The following is a 22167-nucleotide window of genomic DNA, read 5'->3' as shown; positions in this document are numbered from 1 at the left end:
TTAGACACTTTGTACACATCCAAAAACATTATTGTTGTAGTGATCGAAATACTTACCTTGATGCAGTTGTTCCAGCACACGTGCCAATCTATCCTATTTAGGATAGTTCTATTCTTTTATCTCAGATTAAAACTGTAGGTTGGAGAATTTGTGTGTGCAGAACACCTTTCCTGTGTAAAAAAAGAAAAGAACATGAAGCACTTTGAGCACAGTGAAATGACGCTGGCTATGACTTAATCATAGATCCACTGTCATTTTGCATTATACCGATTTCTACTTTCATGTGATCTATTCGAAAACATTCTCAAGCTAACTTTTCTTGGACAGTAACGATAAATGGTTTGGACAACGAATCAAGACATGTTCAATATAGGCATGTTTTAATCAATTGGACAGCAGCCTTCAATCTTGTCTGACACAGGGCAAACTTTTAAACCCCAACCTCAAACAAAGGAATAATCCTGTATGTGTTTCTAACTGTCGTCTACTAGTAGTTAAAAGTACATCTATAAGTAACTTCTGATTTACAGTAAAAGCAAAATTAACCAGTGCTCATCACACTGAATATCCCACTGGGAAGGGTTTGTTAGGTTATTCCTTACATTCTTCCCATTCCTGCTCTTCAGATAATTGTCTCCAAAGCAGCTCAGAAAGGCATAAGAAACAGGCCCTCATCAGGCTCGCTACTGAAAAAACAAGATGCACAAGAAAAGAGGAGTGTAAGAAAAAGATAGAGATTAGTTCTTCAAGGCCAGAATGAAGTCGTAGTAAGCTATGTATGGGTATCTATATTCAGTTCAGGCCCAGCTGATCTTCCCCTTGCTGGTGTTTTTGTGGCTGCCGGATGGGACCAGAGTGTCCTTTACCCTGGTTCTGTAGTCCCAGGGACAACTGGCAGTGGGAGCTGGATGCTCTTTCTTGCAAAGAAGGGAAGGCAAGCCCCAGTGGAGGCTACGGTAGCATGCCAATTTCAGTTTGCCTTCAGTCAGTCCCAACTTGGCTGACTTCTTTCCTCTAAGATAGTGGTGGCCAAACTTGACCCTCCAGCTGTTTTGGGATTACAATTCCCACCATCCCTGACCACTGGCCCTGTTAACTAGGAATGATGGGAGTGGTAGCCCCAAAACAGCTGGAGGGCCAAATTTGGCCATCCCTGTTCTAAGCAGTCCAGGGGTAGCGCAAGCAATCAGCTTCTCCCTTAGTGTCAATGTTGCTGTTGTTGATCTTAGCAAGGATCAGTTTCCTGCTTGGCAGGGGGTTGGACTGGATGGCCCTTGTGGTCTCTTCCAACTCTGATTCTATGATTCTAAGGAGGAAGATGGGTACAAAACTAGAATCCATTGGCTGTGCCTACCAGTGTCTCTGGCTCCACTTGCTGTTGGCCTCCCTGCCTTCCACCCTGTCATTACTGGCAAGCACTTTGCAGTTGTTCCTTTTGTTCCTTTTCTAACAAATAGATGGGGCCAAGCTGATCTTCCCTTGGCTTGAGTGCAATTCCTTGACTACGACATGGAGCCCATTTTCCTTTAGATCTCCAGCCGTGGAGTAACTTGCTTGTGTTCCCTCCTTCAAAAATGAGTATTCCCTCTCCTTTCTCCAACTAGATGACTGGTCATTGCCTAAGGATCTTTTCCCCTGAAGAAACTATCCTGTCTTATTTGAGAGCAATTAATTTGTCCGGGTCTTAATCTTCCTATACTAAGAAGCAACGATAGGGCTATATACTAAGATTATCCATGGCTAAATTGTCTTGAGCACGTACCAGGTACAATGGCATGTAATTAAAAGGATTAAAGTGCTGAATGAAGGTTCAGGAAAACGCTGTCTTTCGGAGTGCGGAGAATGCAGAGGTTAGTGGTGCTGAAGTTGTAAAAGAATAATTTAGTAATAATTTAATATTTATACCCTGCCCATTTGACTGGGTTTCCCCAGCCACTCTGGGCAGCTCCCCAACATAATATTAATAATAAGCGATAAAAACTAGAATCTCTAGTCCTTCCCGAAGTTGATGAAGGAGAGACTGTCCCATAAGCTGCAATTCTGTATGCAGTTACCCGGGAGTAACTCAGTGAGGCTCACTTCTGTGTGCAGACACTGAATTGCATTTTATATTTCCCAGTTTCAGAAATCCTTACAGATGTGCTAGGCAACAGTACCCAGTTTCAAGTATCCCACATGCTAAACATGAGCCCTGTTGGCTAGAAGAGTGGAGTTCTAACATTTAATTCAGTAGGAAAAAGGGATGATTCAGCTGTGGGGAGTTTGGGAAAGCGCTTTCATATACAGTGGCAGCTTCATCATTGGAGGCACTCTCTAGTCTGCTGGTTAAATGGTTGCACAAGCACAAAGCAATCAGACTGCTGTAAATTCATGTTTGCAAAAGGCGACCTTCCCAAGGAGGCCTGGGCAGTTGCTAGGGGAGGTACAAAAGGAGACTGAAGGAGAAGTGATCTTAGAAAGGGGAGAGAACAAAACAAAGTAACACTCTACAGAGAAAAATCTTTCCATGGACACTAGCTCACCCTTTGCCAGCCTGGTGCTCTCCAGATGAACTACAACTCCCATCAGCCCTTGGACTTTTTGAAAAGGGGGGAATTAAGTATGGTTGTGCCCATTTGTCTTCTTTTTGCTTTACTGCCCATGGAAGGGCTTATTGAAAGGCAGGGGGAGAGACGTGCCGGGCCCATTTGTGTCCTCTTTGCTTTACTGCCCACTGGTCTCATTGAGCAACAATCATAGAATCATAGAGTTGGAAGAGACCACAAGGGCCATCCAGTCCAACCCCCTGCCAAGCAGGAAACACCATCAAAGCATTCTTGACATATGCCTGTCAAGCCTCTGCTTAAAGACCTCCAAAGAAGGAGACTCCACCACACTCCTTGGCAGCAAATTCCACTGCCGAACAGCTCTTACTGTCAGGAAGTTCTTCCTAATGTTTAGGTGGAATCTTCTTTCTTGAAGTTTGAATCCATTGCTCCGTGTACGCTTCTCTGGAGCGGCAGAAAACAATCTTTCTCCCTCCTCCATATGACATCCTTTCATATATTTGAACATGGCTATCATATCACCCCTTAACCTTCTCTTCTCCAGGCTAAACATACCCAGCTCCCTAAGCCGTTCCTCATAAGGCATAGTTTCCAGGCCTTTGACCATTTTGGTTGCCCTCTTCTGGACATGTTCCAGCTTGTCAGTATCCTTCTTGAACTGTGGTGCTCAGAACTGGACACAGTACTCCAGGTGAGGTCTGACCAGAGCAGAATACAGTGGTACTATTACTTCCCTTGATCTAGATGCTATACTCCTATTGATGCAGCCCAGAATTGCATTGGCTTTTTTAGCTGCTGCATCACACTGCTGATTCATGTTAAGTTTGTGGTCTACCAAGACTCCTAGAGCCTTTTCACATGTACTGCTCTCAAGCCAGGTATCACCCATCCTGTATTTGTGCCTTTCATTTTTTTTTTTTGCCCAAGTGTAGTACCTTACATTTCTCCTTGTTAAAATCCATCTTGTTTGCTTTGGCCCAGTTGTCTAATCTGTTAAAGTCATTTTGAAGTGTGATCCTGTCCTCTGGGGTATTAGCCACCCCTCCCAATTTGGTGTCGTCTGCAAACTTGCTCAGGATGCCCTCAAGCCCATCATCTAAGTCATTGATAAAGATGTTGAATAAGATTGGGCCCAAGACAGAACCCTGTGGCACCCCACTAGTCACTACTCTCCAGGATGAGGAGGAGCCATTGATGAGCACCCTTTGGGTTCGGTCAGTAAGCCAGTTACAAATCCACTGAATGGTAGCATTGTCTAGCCCACATTTTACCAGCTTCTTTACAAGAATATCATGGGGCACCTTGTCAAGGGCCTTGCTGAAATCAAGATAGGCTACATCCACAGCGTTCCCTTCATCTACCAGGCTTGTAATTCTGTCAAAAAATGAGATCAGATTAGTCTGACATGACCTATTTTTCAGAAACCCATGCTGACTTTTAGTGATCACAGAGTTTCTTTCTAGGTGCTCACAGACTGTTTGCTTGATGATCTGCTCTAGAATCTTTCCTGGTATTGATGTCAGGCTGACTGGGCGGTAATTGTTTGGGTCCTCTCTTTCCCCCTTTTTGAAAATAGGGACAACATTTGCCCTCCTCCAGTCTGCTGGAACTTCGCCTGTTCTCCAGGAATTTAAACAGCTGCTCTAGCTATGGAGTAGTTTTTGGAAAGTGTGCATTGTGTGGAGTCGTGTAGGAGAAAGTTCAGCATCCACTCTTAATTTGGTTTTATTTTGCTGCTGGCCAGCCACCTGGAGCAGTAGGCAAAGTTTAAAAATAATGTGTGCGTTGGGGTGGGGGTGGGAAATCACAGAGCTCACCTATTGCTTTCCTGCCTCCCAGTTTTGTGGCAGCAGCTGGTTGAGGGACTTTAAAAAATAAATGTGTGTGTGTGTGTGTGTGTGTGTGTGTGTGTAGGAAGAAATGCACTGATCATTCTGTTGCTGCTTTGTTTGTTATGGCCACTGACATAATCACAGGGTGCTGCTGGCCATTGACAAGCAGCATGTTTTTGCTCTGCCTTCCATGGGCGGCCACCAGAAAAGATGCCGCTCCATGGTGACTATTGTGTATTGCCTTCCATAACGTATTTCACTAGCTGCTGCTAACGTGTATCAGACCTGGGCTGCTGCTCTTCCGACTAATTATATCTCTTGGTTCTTCCTTGTTTGTTGTTCCTTTGTTTTGCTTGCCAATCCAGCTGCTGTGCCTTTGCCTTTCAAAACTGTGGATCTCTGCAGCTTGTATAGCAATATCCTGTTGCCTTAACTAGCTCCCTGAAGAACGGTAGGCAACTGAATGGGGGCATGCCACAGTAGGGTTGTCCTCATTGCAGCTGAAAAGCTGCCCCCACTTCATGTATTGCTGGCTATTGCAAATTGCTGCAGACTCCTGCAGATTGTCATGCAAGAATCCTCTGGTATATATCCTTCCGCTTTGGCTCTGTCTCTGTATTTGTGCTTGCTTAAATAAAATTACTATGGGACCCAGGTGGCGCTGTGGTTAAACCACTGAGCCTAGGGCTTGCTGACCACAAGGTCGGAGGTTCGAATCCCTGTGACGGGGTGAGCTCCCATTGCTCGGTCCCAGCTCCTGCCAACCTAGCAGTTCAAAAGCACGTCAAAATGCAAGTAGATAAATAGGAACCGCTACAGCGGGAAGGTAAACGGCGTTTCCATGTGCTGCTCTGGTTTGCCAGAAGCGGCTTTGTCATGCTGGCCACATGACCTGGAAGCTATACGCCGGCTCCCTCGGCCAATAATGCGAGATGAGCGCGCAACCCCAGAGTCGGTCACGACTGGTCCCTTTACCTTTAAATAAAATTACACCAGAAGAATATCACTGTTAAAGGACGTGTTCCTGATGTGGGTTTTTTTTTGGATGTGTGAGTGTCAGTTGTATAGATTGCTTTGCTGTAAACAGACTTGAATGTTTTAATAGGTCTAATTTGATGTAGGTTTACTCTGCGATAGTTGCATCTTCACGCCAATTCCTACCTAAAACAGTACCTCTGTTATTCTGTATGGAGTGGAGGCATATTATCTGCATCTGGGCCTGTGAGATCTGCACTGTCAGCAGGGGTATTGATGTGTGGAAAATGTTCAACTCAGACACTAACAACAAATTAGCCCTTTGTACCTCTGGGGGGATTCGCAGCATTGGTCTGAACACAGCCACCCCTGTTTCGAACTCTCCTAATAGACTGTGTCAAGAAAGATCTTGAGAGAGGAAGCAGAGGGATTTTCGCTTGTGCTATCTGTTGACATAGGAGCAGTGCTTCATAGTGAGAAGGGGGGAGAAATCAGTATTTGTGAAGTGGCCTAAGTAGATTGCTTGCATCCGAAGACCAGAGTTCGTATGAGATTGTCTTGAAACAACCATGGGTATGAGAAGCCAAGGATTTTAAACCTGCATGTGTCTCTTGTTCAAAGAGTAAATGTTGTTGGCATTTGTCTCAAGATGCAATGGAGGGCAACTCCGGGGATGAAATCAAAATGCTGTGTTCTCAGCACTGAAGTGACTTCTCTGGGGTGCAGGTCTGGACAGTGTGTATGGAGGTCCTGGGCTGCACAAGCATCAAGACCCCCACTCGGCCTCACTGATTATTTATTACCGTACTATTTTATTAGATCTATATACCACCCTTCACCAGGTATGTTCACAAGATAAAATCTGGGACAAAGCCCCTCCTACAGAATGATACGGTCAAAAGGAAAGCAGAGCAATACATTTGGCATCAGCTTGGTTGCAGGAGTTGCCCAAAGAAGTCATGCAAGGTGCCATCCAACCGTCTTAGGGACTCCACTCCAGATTTGTGTAGGGCAGGCATCCCCAAACTGCGGCCCTCCAGATGTTTTGGCCCACAACTCCCATGATCCCTAGCTAACAGGACCAGTGGTCAGGGATGATGGGAATTGTAGTCCAAAACATCTGGAGGGCCAACATTTGGGGGTGCCTGGTGTAGGGGTTTACTCCTTAGCCTTTTTTTGCTCCTGAAGATATCCTGCAACATAGTGGAGGTTTAGGATCAGAGTGTTCCTTCTCCTAGGTGGGCTACCTTCAGGGCCGTCTTAAGCTTATCTGGCGCCATGGTGCAAGGATCCCTCCGGCGACCCCCACCCCCACATTTCCCTCCGGGCGCGGTGCGGAGTTTCGACGAAGTTCCTTAGCTGAGGCAGGTTTCTAATCAGAGTTATAATCGGAGTTCTCTAGCTTTGGCCCCCCCGCCTCCACATCCCCGAATTACCCAGTGCTTCACATGCTTGCAGACCCACGCAGGGCCAGGCTGTCTTGCTGCAGCACCTATCCCCACCAGGGGCGAGGAAAGACAGAGTTTGTGGCATGGCGGAGGCAGGCGAGAGCTGCGCTGCTGGCGGGGCTGGAGGGTGGCTCCTCCAGCAGGGAGGAGGCTCCGGGCGCGGCGCGGCATGGCGGAGGCGCCCTCCAGAACTTGTCCCCAACTCTCTGGCAGTTTACACCCATTACACCTGGTTTAGCCAGCTAGTTGAAGCCGTTTCCCAGGGTGTGGACGCTGTCACGTTAATGGAGTAAATACCACTCAGCTGCTCTTTTGAGTCTCAGAGATGGACACTGTACTGCCAGAATGAGGAGCCTGTGGCCCTCCAGATGTTGTTGGACTCCAGTTTCAGCCTTAAGCCCCTTTTTTCTCCCCTTCCCCACGTTTGCTGTTTGGATAGAATTGTATATGAAGTGTGCAAACACTGGCCATGGGAATAAGTCGCTGTGAGGGGAAATAGCTGTCTGCTATAGGAAACAATACCAGCTTTTAGCTTTTATCAAGAGAGTAAATTGGTAGATCCAGGTGAGGCTTTGGGATGAATGGCGCTGAAATGGTCATACTGTGGTGGTATTAGCCTTTTGCCACTTGCATATGCTCTGAAAGAAATGTAGTACCGTATATTCCGGCGTATAAAACGACTGGGCGTATAAGACAACCCCTAACTTTTCCAATTAAAATATAGAGTTTGGGATATGCTCGCCGTATAAGAAATACAACCCGGCGTATAAGACGACCCTCGACTTTTGAGAATATTTTCCTGGGTTAAAAAGTAGTCTTATATGCAGGAATATACAATACTTGACTTTAGAGGGTTTTAAAAGTTCAGAAAGGAATGGGATTTTTTTGGGGGGGGGATCCCTTTTAAAGAAAACTTTGCCCCTGGACAATTGTTGGTACTAAGCCGAGTTCATGTTATGGGCAGTAGCTCCAGACAGGCTTTTCTTAATGGGGCAGGATGCCTAGAGCCCAAGACTTTGTGCCCAAGGTTAATTGGTTCATTCTTGTGACACTAAACTCTGGTTTAGCGTGACATCCAAAAACAGTAAAGTGTGTGTTGGGGTGAGGGAGGCAGAACCCAATCAAACTCTTGATTGTGAGTGTCCAGGATATTTTAAAATGGATGAATAAACTAATCAAGCAAGGCATGGCAAGGCAAGTGGGACACACTAAATGCAGGAAACATAGAAACCTGAAGTGAGATTTGTCCCAAACACCCTCCATCTTTCTCCTCTTTCTACCAGTCTCCCTCCCCCCCCCCTCCGGGGTCATGTATTATTTTGTGATAGCCCTTAATTGTTAGAAGCCTCTTGAGTGAATTTTGACTGAAAAGTAGGAGCCAGGGTATATAGAAAAATTAAAATGACACTATTATTTTCATAGGGGAAAGTTTCACTTATGTGGTCCAAATATTGGAGTTGGCTTCCTGGATGAGCAGAGGGCCAATTTTTATTTAACAATGTGAATTTTGATAGCCATGCAGTTAATCGTTACGCAAGAAGAAAAATATTGCGGCTTGCTTTATTTCTTTTTAAGGAAGCCCTGCCACCTTGATACAGGGTTATCCATGAAAACTAGCTATGATGGCAGTGTTGCAGCTCCACAACTGCAGGCAGCAATGCTTCTGAATACCAGTTGCTGGAAACCACATGAAGGGCGAGTGTGCTTTGTACAGTACTCATGGTCTGCTCCCTGGTTTCCCACAGGCTACTGGATGCTGGACAAGATGGGCCATTGGCCTGATCCGGCAGACTCTCCTTACGTTCTTATTAGACAAGTATAGTTCTGTTCAAGCTGTATGAAGTGCTTCCTCTATTCGCTCTTTCCTTCTGCATGCCGATTTTCATTTCGCTCAGCAAGCCGCCCTGTTTAACATTTAATATCCCATGACGTCTTCCATGCGGCTTCACAGAGTCCCAGTGGCTGTAAGCGACCACAGATCTCCATTGGGTGCGGCTATAATTAAACCACCTTGGAACGGGAGAGCAGAGTTAATATTTACCTAGCCATGGAGTGAAAAGCCTTGTTTTTCTTCTCTCTTGATAGAAAGCAGGAGACAAGGCTGCCTTGTACTTGAGTTTTATGGTAAGTGCTTATCTTGCACCAGCCCCACCCAGTACCTGTTTTAACGTTTTGGCTCTCCTGTTAACTCAGATGGGGTAAATATGTATTAGGGAGCCTGGCATGCCTGTCTTCCCTTTGAAGACAGGCATGTTGGAGGGTAGCAGTTGACAAGGGTGGTGTGTCTTGACATGCCATTAAAAGATGGGCCTGGTGCTTCACTGTAGGCTATACTTTTCTATTTTGACTCATGATTTAGGAACATAGTTGTCAGGGGGACTCCCTACAGGGAACCTCCCCCCCCCCATCCTGACCAGCATTTCACCCAGCGATAGTCAGGAGGAGGGAATGAGGAATGGAGGGAGGGCTCAGTGAGGCGTCCGAGCCCTGGCTACGCTCTGGGGAACAGAGCGGGCAGGAAGGGCTCAGAGACGCGTCACAGCCTTGGCACTGCTCTGGTCGAGGGACAGCGGACGAGGGGCTCAGCGAGACGCCGGAGCCCAGGCGCCGCCCCAGCCAGCAAGAGGGGAGACCTCACCTTCCGGGGCCGACATTGAGGCGCACGCCCACACGTAGGGCTAAGGGGCGGCGTTTCGGTGTGCCCAGGCTTTTATGCTGGCCCAGAAGCAGACGGAAGCCATTGCCGGGTTCTGAAAGTGACTAGGTGGTCATGTTTTCTGCTTATCTCTGCACTGTAAATAGTATGCACAATAAGACTCTTAAAGACAGCGCGGACTGGAGCGTCTTTACTCAAGAGTAGCCACAACAACTCCCTGACAAATGGTGTTATAGGAATTCTAAGGTCTCATATATATATAAATCTTATGTTCATAAATTTACAAGGCAAACATGTGCATAAGAATATAAACCACATCTGAAATAGTACAGGAGAGCAATCCTGAAACCATTTTGACTTTTCCAGTGACCTCAAACATTCTCTGCAGTGAGGAAGAAAATGGGAAAGCCATTCTTTGCTCAAATCCTGTCTTAAGGGCGTATTTGTGTATGAATAGGGTGAGCCTGGATTCAGGAACAAAGTATTTAGGATCTCAGAAGGAATGGCCAGGCTGCCCAGGTGGAGCAATCAGTGACCATTGTCAGGTATCCTAACAAACAGGATTTCTGTGGTAGACCGCCCCCTGTGATGTATTTCTGTTGGAGACCGCCTCCTTCTGTGATGTATGTATGATGCTTTGGGGGGGTGTCTTAAGCTACAGGATGGGCAATTTCAAAAGTCTATATAAGGACTTGCACACCATTGCTCAGGGTTCCTCTCCCTCCCTTCGTGGGGTGAGTGGGGGACCCTGTTGCAATAGTTTAATAAAGATCAGGCTTATTAAGCTGCTATGCTTCTCAATATTCTCTGGTTGGCCTGTGTTATTTTCTCCTTCCGATAGTGAACCTATTTAAGGACTCTATACGGGCTCTTGGATACCCCATGAGGGAAAAGGAGCAGTTTTTTTTCTTATAACACCACAAGGCGCCTAACAGTGTCTTGAAAATATATATGGCTATAAAATCAATGAGTAGAACTAGAGAGAATCTCCTCAAATCTTGATCTAGTCCTCCACCAAATGCCATCATGAATGAGCCTTTAATTGATTATCCTGGACAAAGGCTTCCCAGTCAGGAGTACAGTCCCTAAAACAGGCCTTGTTTCTTTTTGTTAACCTTGGTGGCCCACGATTTTCTAAATCTGGACCTTTGTTTTTTGAAGATCAACATGGGCAGGAAGGTTCAAATGAAGACATGCTATTCCCTGGATATTGGAAGGCCAACCATTATGTTTTAGATACTTAGCAGAGGCCGCTCTTGTTTGTACAGTAGGTTTGTTTTGCTGCAAGTATGGAGTAGTTAGGTACTGCTGGAAGTAAGTGCTGCTGATTTCAATGCAATTTACCAATGGAGGGGGTCATAGCTGTACCTATGACCCCCTCCATTGGTAAGTTGCATTGAAATCAGCAGCACTTACTTCCAGGAAAATGTGTTCAGAATTCGGATAGCCTGACTGCTTAGTAAGGCTGTGATCCTGAACCCTTAGTAGGAAGCAAAATAGAAAAAAATTCCTAAGTAAGTAAAGGGGAGCATAGATGGAATTTTTTTTTTCCTTTTTTCTTTTTCTTTCTTTCTTTTTTTTCTCTCTTTCTTCTTACTTTCTTCTTTCTTTCTTTTTTTTTCTTTCTTCTTTTCTTTTTCTTTAATGTTTTGTTTTCACTCGTAATTCTTTTTTAGGGCCACAAGTATTATAATTTAAGTTTGATTTGAAGGGAATGTATGATTCTAATTTTTAAGTAATATGGTCATTATTCCATTATTATTATTATTATTTTCTTTTTATTATATATGATTTTGTATGTTACTATTATAATTTCAAACTTGTGTATGTGCTTATGTGTGTGTCCATTTTAATTTTAATTTCAATAAAGTTTAAATTTAAAAAAAAAATTCCTTCAGTAGCACCTTAAAGACCAACTAAGTTTTTATTTTGGTATGAGCTTTCGTGTTCATGAAAGCTCATACCAAAATAAAAACTTAGTTGGTCTTTAAGGTGCTACTGAAGGAATTTTTTTCTATTTTACTTTGACTCAGACCAACACAGCTACCTACCTGTAACCTTAGTAGGAAGAACTGCTTTAGCTTCAGCAGGGTGGCTGCATCATGTGCTCTCACACCATGCCCAGAATCTCATTGTTCCTCCAAGGAGCTCTGAGCAGTAGCCCAACATAATGGCAGTACAGTAAGCCTGCAACTTACTGGTGGGTGAGAAGAAATCAGGGTGCGCCGTACAGTATTGAAGAGCTCGCTTGCTCTGGCTGCAGGATGTGTTCCTTTGTATTTCCATCACTTCCTATGGACCAATGTCTCAGGTGTGAATCTTTCTGTGCTTGTAGGAGAGCATTTGCTCCTCGGCAGTCTGGCTGCATCTCTGCTGCTGCTGCTGCTGCAGTGGGTGGGTCACCACCAAACTGCATAGTATCTCTGCCTCTGGTGGAGAGGGAACTCAGAGCATCAAATGCTGCTGTCTCTCTCTGTGTGTACTGCTAATAACTAACACCGTGCAGTTTCTGTAGCATCACTTGGCCCGAGGAGGCTTCTGTGGAAACCGGCTTCTTCGCAGCGTAAGTTGCTCTGTTGGGTTTGGGGGGGGGGTGTTCCACTTTCGGGAGCTGAAGGACAAAGATCAGAGTGCTGTCCGTTCTTACCGGCAAAACGGCAAGCTTATTTTGTTTATTTGTATTCAGATGGAGCCCTTCTGGGCGAGACTGATTGGTAGAGCAGGAAGCTGAAGCCCATGTTTAACAAGGACCATGGGTTGTGCTCGGGATGGGAACTGAATTATTTCAGCAGCTCTATTGGTGAGTAATGCAGGGTGGGGTGGGGTGGGGTGGGGTTGTGCTGCCTGCATCGCAAGACAAAGCAGAGGGCAGCAGCTGGCGTGAAGCTCCTGGAGAGCAACAACTCTGAGCTAATAGGTGGAAGGCAAAGCTTGGTTTTCAGTGTGAATTATAGATGTGGCCTACCAGTGTTGGGGATTTGGCGATGCGCTAGGGAGGCACATCAACCAAGGGCGTTCTCCCTCCTCTCTTAAAGTACTTGTCCATTTATTGCTGGCGCCTTGGTTAAACTTGCTGCAGTTTCTCGGAAGATAAAACTCGATTATCCGGTGTGGTGGGACTCGGCACTTCTGCATCAGCCTCTGGGAATGCAGAATAAGGTACAGGATTAGTGCATGCTAGTCATCTTACAGAGCCTGAAGTCCAGTGCGCTGCAATAGACGGTGGGTTTGATTTCAGTCTGGAAGCTCCTGGGTTCAGATGCCAATCTGCTTCAGACTTTGCATGGCCTCTTGGGCAAGTCGCTGTTTCTCAGGCTCACTTCCCCATTCATAAAACGGGAGGGATACTGAGCTCCCCTGCAGAATTGTGAGATGGGCATACATAAAAATGGCAAAGCATGTTGCAGATGAAAAGTGCTATGATAACTACTACTTTACAACAACTGTACCTAGAAGGCTGACATATTTATTGTCTCATCCCTTAGTAAGCAAGATCCTAATGTATCAGAGACAAGAATGGAGGAGCGCTTGTGGATTTTGCAGAAGCTAACCACATTCCCAGTATAAAGTTGAAATCCATATGTCTTAGAAGCAGTAGCTGTTTGAAGAAATGTGGACACAATCTAATATTTTCCCCTGTTCCCCCCCACCATCTATACTTGAATCTTGAACCATAGAGTTGGAAGGGACCACGAAGCTCATCTAGCCCAACCCTCTGCAGTGCAGGAATTCTAGCTCTCAAAAGCAGAGGTGGGGAGCCGTTGGCCCTCCAGATATTGTTGAACTCCTGTTCCCATCAGCCCCAGCCAGCATGACAAGTGGCCTAGTATAGTGGGAGTTGCAATTCTGCAACATCTGAAGGCCACAAGTTCCCCATCCCTGTTGTAAGCTGTAGTCCTGGGGAAAGGTAAGAGACTCCCGTCTTCCAGTGAGGGAAATGGCTGCTGAATAAACTATTTCCAAGTAACTAGTGGTCAAGGGCTCGTGGGTTTTCCCTGTTATGACCAGCCTGATTGTGTGGGTCAATTTCTGGACAGGTTGTGAATTAGGAATGGATTGCTCTCCTGGTGCATGAGGAAATGTGTCAGAAGCATTATATCAGGACTCAGCTCTGCAGCAACAAATAAAACGTTTTAATTACAGGTAGGTGGTTGTGTTCGTCTGAGTTGAAGCAAAATAAAAAAATTTCTTCAGTAGCACCTTAAAGACCAACTAAGTTTTTATTTTGGTATGAGCTATCGTGTGCATCCACACTTCTTCAGATACACATACCAAAATAAAAACTTAGTTGGTCTTTAAGGTGCTACTGAGAGAAAGATTGTTTTCTGCTGCTCCAGAGAAGCGGACACCGAGCAATGGATTCAAACTTCAAGAAAGAAGATTCCACCTAAAGATTAGGAAGAACTTCCTGACAGTAAGAGCTGTTCGGCAGTGGAATTTGCTACCAAGGAGTGTGGTGGAGTCTCCTTCTTTGGAGGTCTTTAAGCAGAGGCTTGACAGCCATATGTCAAGAATGCTTTGATGGTGTTTCCTGCTTGGCAGGGGGTTGGACTGGATGGCCCTTGTGGTCTCTTCCAACTCTATGATTCTATGAAGAAAACGTTTTAAGTGTGTCTTAAGTGCAATATACAATGTGACACTAGATGGCGATGGTGAGCCTTATAGAAAATTCAATGCCTTTTTTAAAAACACTTTTAAAAAAGCATTTTCAGAGTAGTTTTTATATGTGTGTAGATTCCATCCCTGTCACATTTCAGTAAGCAAAGCATTCTGAAGCCACTTAGATGCATGTTTTAATCTCCTTCCTTAGAAGCAGGGCTTTTTTCAGCTGGAACTCAGTTCCCGCACCTCTCAGGTGGGTGCCATTGCCATTATAAGAGAACAAGGGAGGCATTCACGATGAGTTCCAGCACCCCTTTTTCTAGAAATATAACACTGCTGGGAAGGGGTGTACTTTGCCCTTTAAAGTACTTGTTGGCGCAAAATGTTTATTGAGGAGTGAATGCTGCAAGGCTGGATAGCCAAATGAACGTAGTTTGGCTGAAGGACCGATGTTATCTCCATGGATAAAGGAGATCCATCATTAATTAGATGATCCAGCAGGTTTTTTTAGCTAGAGATCAGGCTGGAGAGCGGGGTGGTGGTGGTTAAAACTCAATGGACATCGCGCTTCCACGCTCTAAACATAAAGCTTGTTAGGAGGAAGAGTAAGGAATACCTGCCTTCAGAAAAGCCTACCCCTTGCCTTTCTCCACTTCACTTGCTCTGGACACGCCTCCTGAATGTATAAAACATGCTCAGAGCAATGACTTGCACAGAGATGCAACAGGCAACCTCTGAGGGTGGTTAATTATCCCGTCACTCCTAATGCAGAGATGCGGCAGCAGAAGCGGCTTCCCTCATAGGACAGTGGTTTGAAGGAGGCAAGTCCAGAGCAGCAAATCGTGCAGAGATGCAACAGGCAGCCTCCCTGGATGGGCGCTTCAGCCTTGTAAGACAAAGTACTGTAGTTGAATCTCTTACAGGGCAGAGTTTTAGCAGTTTTTGGTTTCACCAGAGTGGGAAATTCAGAGGGGAGACCTGAGATAACTTTGCCGCCCCTTTGCAGCCACGCATCCCACCCCCCACCCCCGGTATTTTGTGAGCCAGGCAAATGAGTTGGAGGCAGTTGTACATTTAAGACTGTGATGCTGATCTTATAAGTGTTTTGTTCATGGGATATCATGGTGGGTTCCCCCCCCCCTCCAACTTCAAACACACACCCTCTGCCTCTTAGCTTGCCTACGTGAAATGCTTCCCCCTTCCATATAGCAAAAGAAAGATTAATTAAAGGACAATGAGTATGTCACTAGATTCCTAGTGTACAACTTACCATTTCCCCCCTTGACTTGCCTTCCCTGGCCAATTTATATCTGGAAGCACAGAGCCAGAGAACCCAGGAGTTTTTATGGAGCGTCTAGTTTAGGAGAGCTGATAATATATAGCTGCTTTCTACAAACCTTTTCCATCCCACACCTTACAGCTATGATGAGTCAAATCCCAGAATTGCTAGCCTCAGGGCGCAGAGCTTTGTAGGAACTCATCTGTTGTCTTTGCTAGAAGTAAGTATTGATGAGCTTATTCAAACCGGAGATGCCTGAGGATTTAGTAGGCATGACTAAATGGCCACAGTATTGCTGTGACAAGCCCATTTGGATAGGGGAGGGTGACCATCTGCCTGCTATTCTGGTGCTCCCCCCCCACCCCCCAAGTATTTATTTTTGTAACCTTGGCAAACATCCGAGATGAGAAGAAAGCAGAAGTTGTTATAGAAGCGTCAAATTTCCTGGTTTGTTCTCCCTGTGGGTGAGTGCTTTTGATACAAAATTGGTAGCCAAAGTGGGTTTAATTGGATCCGGGGACCCAATTAAAGGGTGTTTAGCTGGTTCTGTGCCACTTTTAAAAAATATTTTCATTGAAAGGTTTTCATGGATAACAAAGCTGCATATATATAGCATCTGTGTTTTATTCCTGTGCCACTTATCGCTTATTCAGTGCTGTGGGAATGACCTCGCTGGTGTACCCCAGCCTCAAGAAAAATGCCATATTTTTCCATGTATTAGACTATATTTTTTCCTAAGGGGTCATCTTACACACAAATAGTGCATAGTGCATTTTTTCATTTTGAGTCCCCCAAAATAGGGGGCGTCTTATACACGGAAAAATACGGTAACTTCTGTGGAATGCAGGAACCTGAAGGAGAGGATAAAGGACCAATTGGTTTTAAAACCTAGGTGGAGACCTGCTGGATCAGGTCAAAGACATATCTAGGCATCTCTAATAATTGATTTATTCTCTCCCCTTTTAGAAAGTCTCCCTAAAATCCAGTTCCTCAACTGGACTAGCTTGACCGCCTAATGGGCCCATTAGTGGTCAATCAGCTAGTTCTGAGTATAGGGAAAAAGCTATGGGCGACTCTCTCCCTGCCCTGCCCCGCCTACACATATACCGTACTTTTCCATGTATAAGACGAGGGTTTTTTCCATTAAAATGATGTTTAAAAATTGGGGTTGTCTTATACAGTGGTGCCTCAACTTACGAATTTAATCTGTTCCGAAGGCACCTTTGTAGGTTGAAAAATCTGTAAGTCGAAAAGCGCCATTGGAAACATGATTTCCCATAGGAATGCATTGGAAACGGAAAAAATCGTAAGTCGAAGCAACCCCATCTAAAAATTCATAAGTCGAAAAAACCCTACCTAAAACCGCCGCGGTTTCCATTCGGATGTCGAGAAATTCATAAGCGTGCGGCCATTTTCCCCATTCGTAAGTTGAAAAATTCAGTTGTCAAGTCATTCGTAAATCGAGGTACATGGGTAGTGCAGAGTGGTGACTGGTGATTGGCTGATTTCACGAGCAGGGGGTTGTCAGCGGCGGTAGTGCGGGTGATTCGTTGCCGCCGCAATGGTTTTTGTCGATTTGCGGCTGCCGGCTGCGAGTGGTCGCGTCCGATAGGAAGTATTGGTCAGGCGGGTGAGTGGTTTTCTGCAACCCCCTCCCCCCCAAAAAAGCTCAACAACTGTGGTCAGTCCTCCCCAAGAAAAGCTCAACAACTCTGGGCAATTCCCCCCTATTTTCTTAATTTTGAGTCCCCCAAAATGGGTGGCGTTTTATACACGGGGGCATGTTATACACGGAAAAGTATGGTACTTTTGAGATTAAGGGGGTGGGGAAGGCGCCAATGGGCCCTGGACCACCTTCAGGTGGGCCTCCTTCCCACTTCACCTGCCTGTCCTGTTCTCTGGCCATGCCATAGCATTTGGGTTGGACCAACGCTAGCACCAGCTACTCCGTGCATGCTGAGTAAAGGTGCGTGGGAGACAGGAAAAATCAAGGGAGAGAAGAAAAGTCTCCCTCCTCCGAGGGAAAAGAGCCACAGGAGGTGTTGAAGGAAATTATAAAGTGAGATACAGTGGAACCTCGGTTTATGAACACCTCGGTTTACGAATTTTCGGTTTACGAACGCCACGGACCCATCTGGAATGGATTAATTCACTTTCCATTACTTTCAATGGGAAAGTTTGTTTCAGTTTATGAATGCTTCAGTTTATGAACAGACTTCCAGAACCAATTACACCCATGCTTCAGGTTAAGAACGCTTCAGGTTGAGTACTCCGCGGACCCGTCTGGAATGGTTTAATCCAATTTCCATTATTTTCAATGGGAAAGTTCGCTTCAGTTTATGAACAGACTTCTGGAACCAATTGTGTTCATAAACCGAGGTACCACTGTATAAGGTTAAGATTTATTATTATTATTATTATTATTATTATTATTATTTGAAATAAACCAGGAATAGAAAGGAAGGAGATAAAAAAGGGAAACTGCTATAGAAGTGAATATAAAAGGACCATTAAATTAATTTTATATATAAAAAAAGTTCCTTCCAGACAGGCTAAAAGAGAAAGGAAAATATTCTGCTCCTTCTAAGGCAGGGATAGGCAGACTAAGGCCTGGGGCCTGGATCCGGCCCAATCACCTTCTAAATCTGGCCCGCAGACAGTCCGGGAATCAGCATGTTTTTACATGAGTAGAATGTGTCCTTTTATTTAAAATGCATCTCTGGGTTATTTGTGGGGCATAGAACTTTGTAAATTCCCTCCCCCCCAATATAGTCCGGCGCACCACATGGTCTGAGAGACGGTGGACCTGTCCACGGCTGAAAAAGGAGGTTGCTGACCCCTGTTCTAAGGCCTTCTGTCATGGACACAGCTTGCTACTGAGCAGGTTCCAGCTTGAAGCTTATCTTCAGATTTCCCCAAAGCTAGAAGCGAGATGTTATTCTCTTACTATCCTTGGGAATTTTTGTGTTGTGCATTGGCTTCTATTACGAGATAGCCGGGAGTCAGGGGAAAAGTCAAATGTCTTGTTTCTGCAAGGGGAATTAATTCCTGCCAGTCTTATGTGAAAAGAGAAGTTGGGTGTTAAGAGTACAGTGACTGCAACAAGGCTGCAGAACAGGTAGGCCATGGGTAGGCAAATTAAGGCCCGGGGGCTGGATCCGGCCCAATCGCCTTCTAAATCCGGCCCGCAGACGGTCCGGGAATCAGCATGTTTTTACATGAGTAGAATGTGTCCTTTTATTTAAAATGCATCTTTGGGTTATTTGTGGGGCATAGGAATTCGTTCATTTCCCACCCCACCCCCCCAAAAATATAATCTGCTGACCCCTGAGGTAGGCCAAAGAAAGTACCCACAGCAGAAAGCGAGGAGGTAAAGTTGTTGGAGCTAGGAGGGAAAAGAATACGTTTCTGAAAATACATTACAAAAATCAGAGAAGACAAATGCTTGGTTTATGCATCGTATTAAAGCATTGTTAAAATTAAACTATGACTTAACGTGACTAACAGTGCACTAGGGCACACTGCTTAGCAGTTCCCAGTATCTCCTCCCTCTGCTAACCATTTGTCGTGCCTGCGGAGGAAGCAAACCAGAGGCTGGCTTTGCATTACACGTGAACAAACTCTTGGTTTGTTTCCTCGCCAGGGGAGGAACTATTCAGTAACTTTTGAGCAGTCCGCACCAGCGTGTCTCTTGGTCGCGTTAAACCATACAGTAGTTTAATTTTAACTATTGTTTAGAGTGACTTATGAAGAGGGCCTAGTCTGTTGCAGTAAGAGGGTGAGGATGGAATCTTCTGTTTCCATCCTTCTGTAGAGTCCTGTAGCATTTGTACTTTTTCTTTTGTATTTCCTTCTCTTAATTCTGTCTTCTCTTACACACCTTCCTGCTCCTGTCTATCCCATCTGTCCAAGAGGTGGAAATAGCAAAGACACACAGCCGAGCCTCCTTGGTGGTGGCCCCAACAGTTCTGGAACATCCTCCATAAGATAGCCTGCCCAGGCCAGGCCTTCCAGTTTTTTCGAAGGAAAGTTAGATGTCTTTTAACATAGACAGGCATTCTGTGTGATTACCTGATGATATTTCAATTTACTCTAGTTGTATTTTCTCCTCCTCTCTGATTACACATTTTTGTTTTACCTGTTTTGTGAATTATTTTGTGATCCCTTCTGGCTCTGTTTATGGAGAAAGCTGAAGTGCAAGTTTAAGGTACACATACACATGCACTTTTGCCTAGATATCTTCATAGTTAAGTGTGCTGGGGAGCCCCTCTCTTTGTCTTGGATATGTGGAAAAGTTCTACTGTAGACGTTTGCAGATGTGAGATAGCTCAGTAGAGCATGGGACTCTTAATTTCAGGGTTGTGGGTTTGAGCCCCACATTGCGCAAAAGATTTCAGCATTGCAGGGGGTTGGACTCTATAATTCTGTAATCTTTATGATCTATATAATAATGCACAACTCAGTTAAGCTGCAGAGTTTGGCTCTTTAAACATCCTTGGGACTAGATCCAGCAACCCCAAACTGCGGCCCTCCAGATGTTTTGGCCTACAACTCCCATGATCCCTAGCTAACAGGACCAGTGGTCGGGGAAGATAGGAATTGTAGTCCAAAACATCTGGAGGGCCGAAGTTTGGGGATGCCTGGACTAGATTGTGCTCAACAAAAATGCTTTGTATTGACAGGATTGCGAACTGTGTTTAGAAAGCTTCCCAGTACCCTAAAAATAAGGGACCATGCTAGATCAAAATTAAAAAATTCGTTCAGTAGCACCATAAAGACCAACTAAGTTTTTATTTTGGTATGAGCTTTCGTGTGCATGCACACTTCTTCAGATACACGAAAGCTCATACCAAAATAAAAACTTAGTTGGTCTTTATGGTGCTACTGAAGCAATTTTTAAATTTTGTTTCGACTCAGACCAACACGGCTACCTACCTGTAACTACGGTATGCTAGATCAGTGATTGCAAAAAATGAGAGAACTTGAAATGCAATTATTTCTGAAGCCTGGGTTTCACAAGTATGGAACATCTTGCTTATGAACATATTAACCATTTCACAAAAGGAATAACAATCAGAGTTGGGGAGGAGACTCACACTTTCTATACAACTTAGTAGCCCTTTAATGACTTTGTTAAGACAATCACACATAGTTTTCATCTTTCTGCTCATGGAACCTTATGGAAAGATACTTTCATTTGATTGCCTTTCTTGGAACATCTAAAAGTACAACCCTCAGCTGCTGTTTTCCTTTCCTTTCAGTACTACTTCTAAGCTCTCCTTTCCTTGGATGGGTATGTTTTATTACTTGAAATTAAAAATCTTTTTATTTTATTTTTATTTTTAAAGGGGACCATATTAAGCTTTAATGTGTGGAGCTGAAGGTGCTGTAGGTCTGAATTTGGAAAGGGGGGGAGCTTCTTACTTGGGGCAGACCTTGAGGATACTGTACTCCTTACTTTTTAAAGTTGTTTTTATTAGCTGTTTATGATATGCTCCACACAGCTTACCGCTTAAATAGCACCGAAATGCCAACAGCATCCCCAACCCTCCCATCCACCCGTTACAACGAAAGTGTGATAACTGCATTCTTCCCCTTGTATTTATTTTATTTTAGAAAAATGTATAAACCGCTGGCCAAATAAATAAATAATGCCAAAACCTCAAAGTAGTTTACAAAAATAGGCTCCCCACCATAGCACAAAAATGTTTTCTCTTCTTTGCCCTTTCCCCTTCCAGCAAAAAACTGTACACCCTGGTCACCCTGCTGGTAGAACATACATATCCTGCTTTTCTCTCCCCCCCCCCCCCTGTAGCAGCCTGAGCATCCCTCCTTCGCTCTCAGTCCCCCTTTCTGACTTGGAAAAGCAAACTAGGGCTCTCGCCACTCTTTCCTCTTCCCCCTTCCCTTCCTTCTTTGTTCTTCCTGCTCCCGGTCTGTATGGCTGCGAGGAGGACCTAGGTTTGAGGGTCGGACCTTTTCCCACCTTGGGAGCAGCAGGGATCAAGGGCAGCTGTACTGGGAGAGAGACACCCATTGCCCTGGCACTGGGTGGTTTCTTTTAGTGGGACTTTCTGGGCAAACACAGGGAGGCGGGACAATTGCCTAGCAAAGATCCCAGGGAGAACACCCACACCCAGAGAGAGAGAGAGAGAGAGAGAGAGGTGGAACCAGACTGAGAACAAAGGCAGATCTGCTGATAGCCTCCTCCCTCTCTCCTCTCCCTCTCTTACTCCGCCTTGTCTGGGTAGCGTAAGAGCCTGGCCTCTTGCCAAGGAGGGTCACACAAGCCCAGGTTTCCGTCTTGTCTCTGCAGCAAGCGCTGCCACCGGCAACAGCTGCTCCGATGAGGTAAGCCCCCTTCCTGTGGAAGCCTCTGGGTCCATGGCGTAAGGAAGGAGACCTGCCGGCTGGGTGGGCGGGTGGAGCAGATCGGATTGCTGCTGCGCATCTTTTTGAGAGAGGATTTGAGCCCAGGTAACTGCTTGGCAAAGGAGCAGTAACCGGATCTTGGCGTCTTCTTTTCAACAACAACAAAACAGGAAAAGTTTCCGTATGGCTGGGGAGAAATGTCGGCTCTGTATAATCTGCAACTCTCTCTCGTTTTTCCTAGGGAAACTTTCGCTTAGCTTTGCACTGCCGGATGGCAAATGTGTATGTACGCGTTAGTGAGGGCGGGCGGCTTTTTCGCTGTCAAAGCTGTATGTTTCTGGCTCGTTTGTTTCAGCCCCGCTGCAGGTTTCAAGAAAGCATTGGCGGCGCCTTCTTTCTTCTCGCCTGTCTGCAATGGCTAGCAATTTGTACAGTGCCGTTTCGAGAGCTGGATCCT

The 22167-nt window shown here is 45.2% G+C and overlaps 1 protein-coding gene across 14 annotated transcripts in view; it reads left to right on the top strand.

The window, feature by feature from the left end:
- The window catches only part of KLC4 (kinesin light chain 4), a 67616-nt gene that overhangs the window by 3617 nt on the left and 41832 nt on the right, over positions 1 to 22167 (top strand). For 3 of the 14 annotated variants that reach the window (XM_088666769.1, XM_088666766.1, XM_035111148.3), the window contains exon 1: positions 21477 to 21689. The exons of 5 other annotated variants lie outside the window; for them this stretch is intronic. The gene's annotated coding sequence lies outside the window, so the exon portion shown is untranslated. 6 more of the 14 variants (XM_035111147.3, XM_088666768.1, XM_088666765.1 and 3 more) reach the window with 6 other exon arrangements.

Source organism: Zootoca vivipara, chromosome 3 (assembly GCF_965207765.1).
Source record: "Zootoca vivipara chromosome 3, rZooViv2.hap1.1, whole genome shotgun sequence".
In the NCBI taxonomy this organism is placed as follows: domain Eukaryota; kingdom Metazoa; phylum Chordata; class Lepidosauria; order Squamata; family Lacertidae; genus Zootoca; species Zootoca vivipara.
The sequence above is the reverse complement of the archived record's forward strand: the minus strand, read 5'-3'. Positions and strand labels throughout refer to the sequence as shown.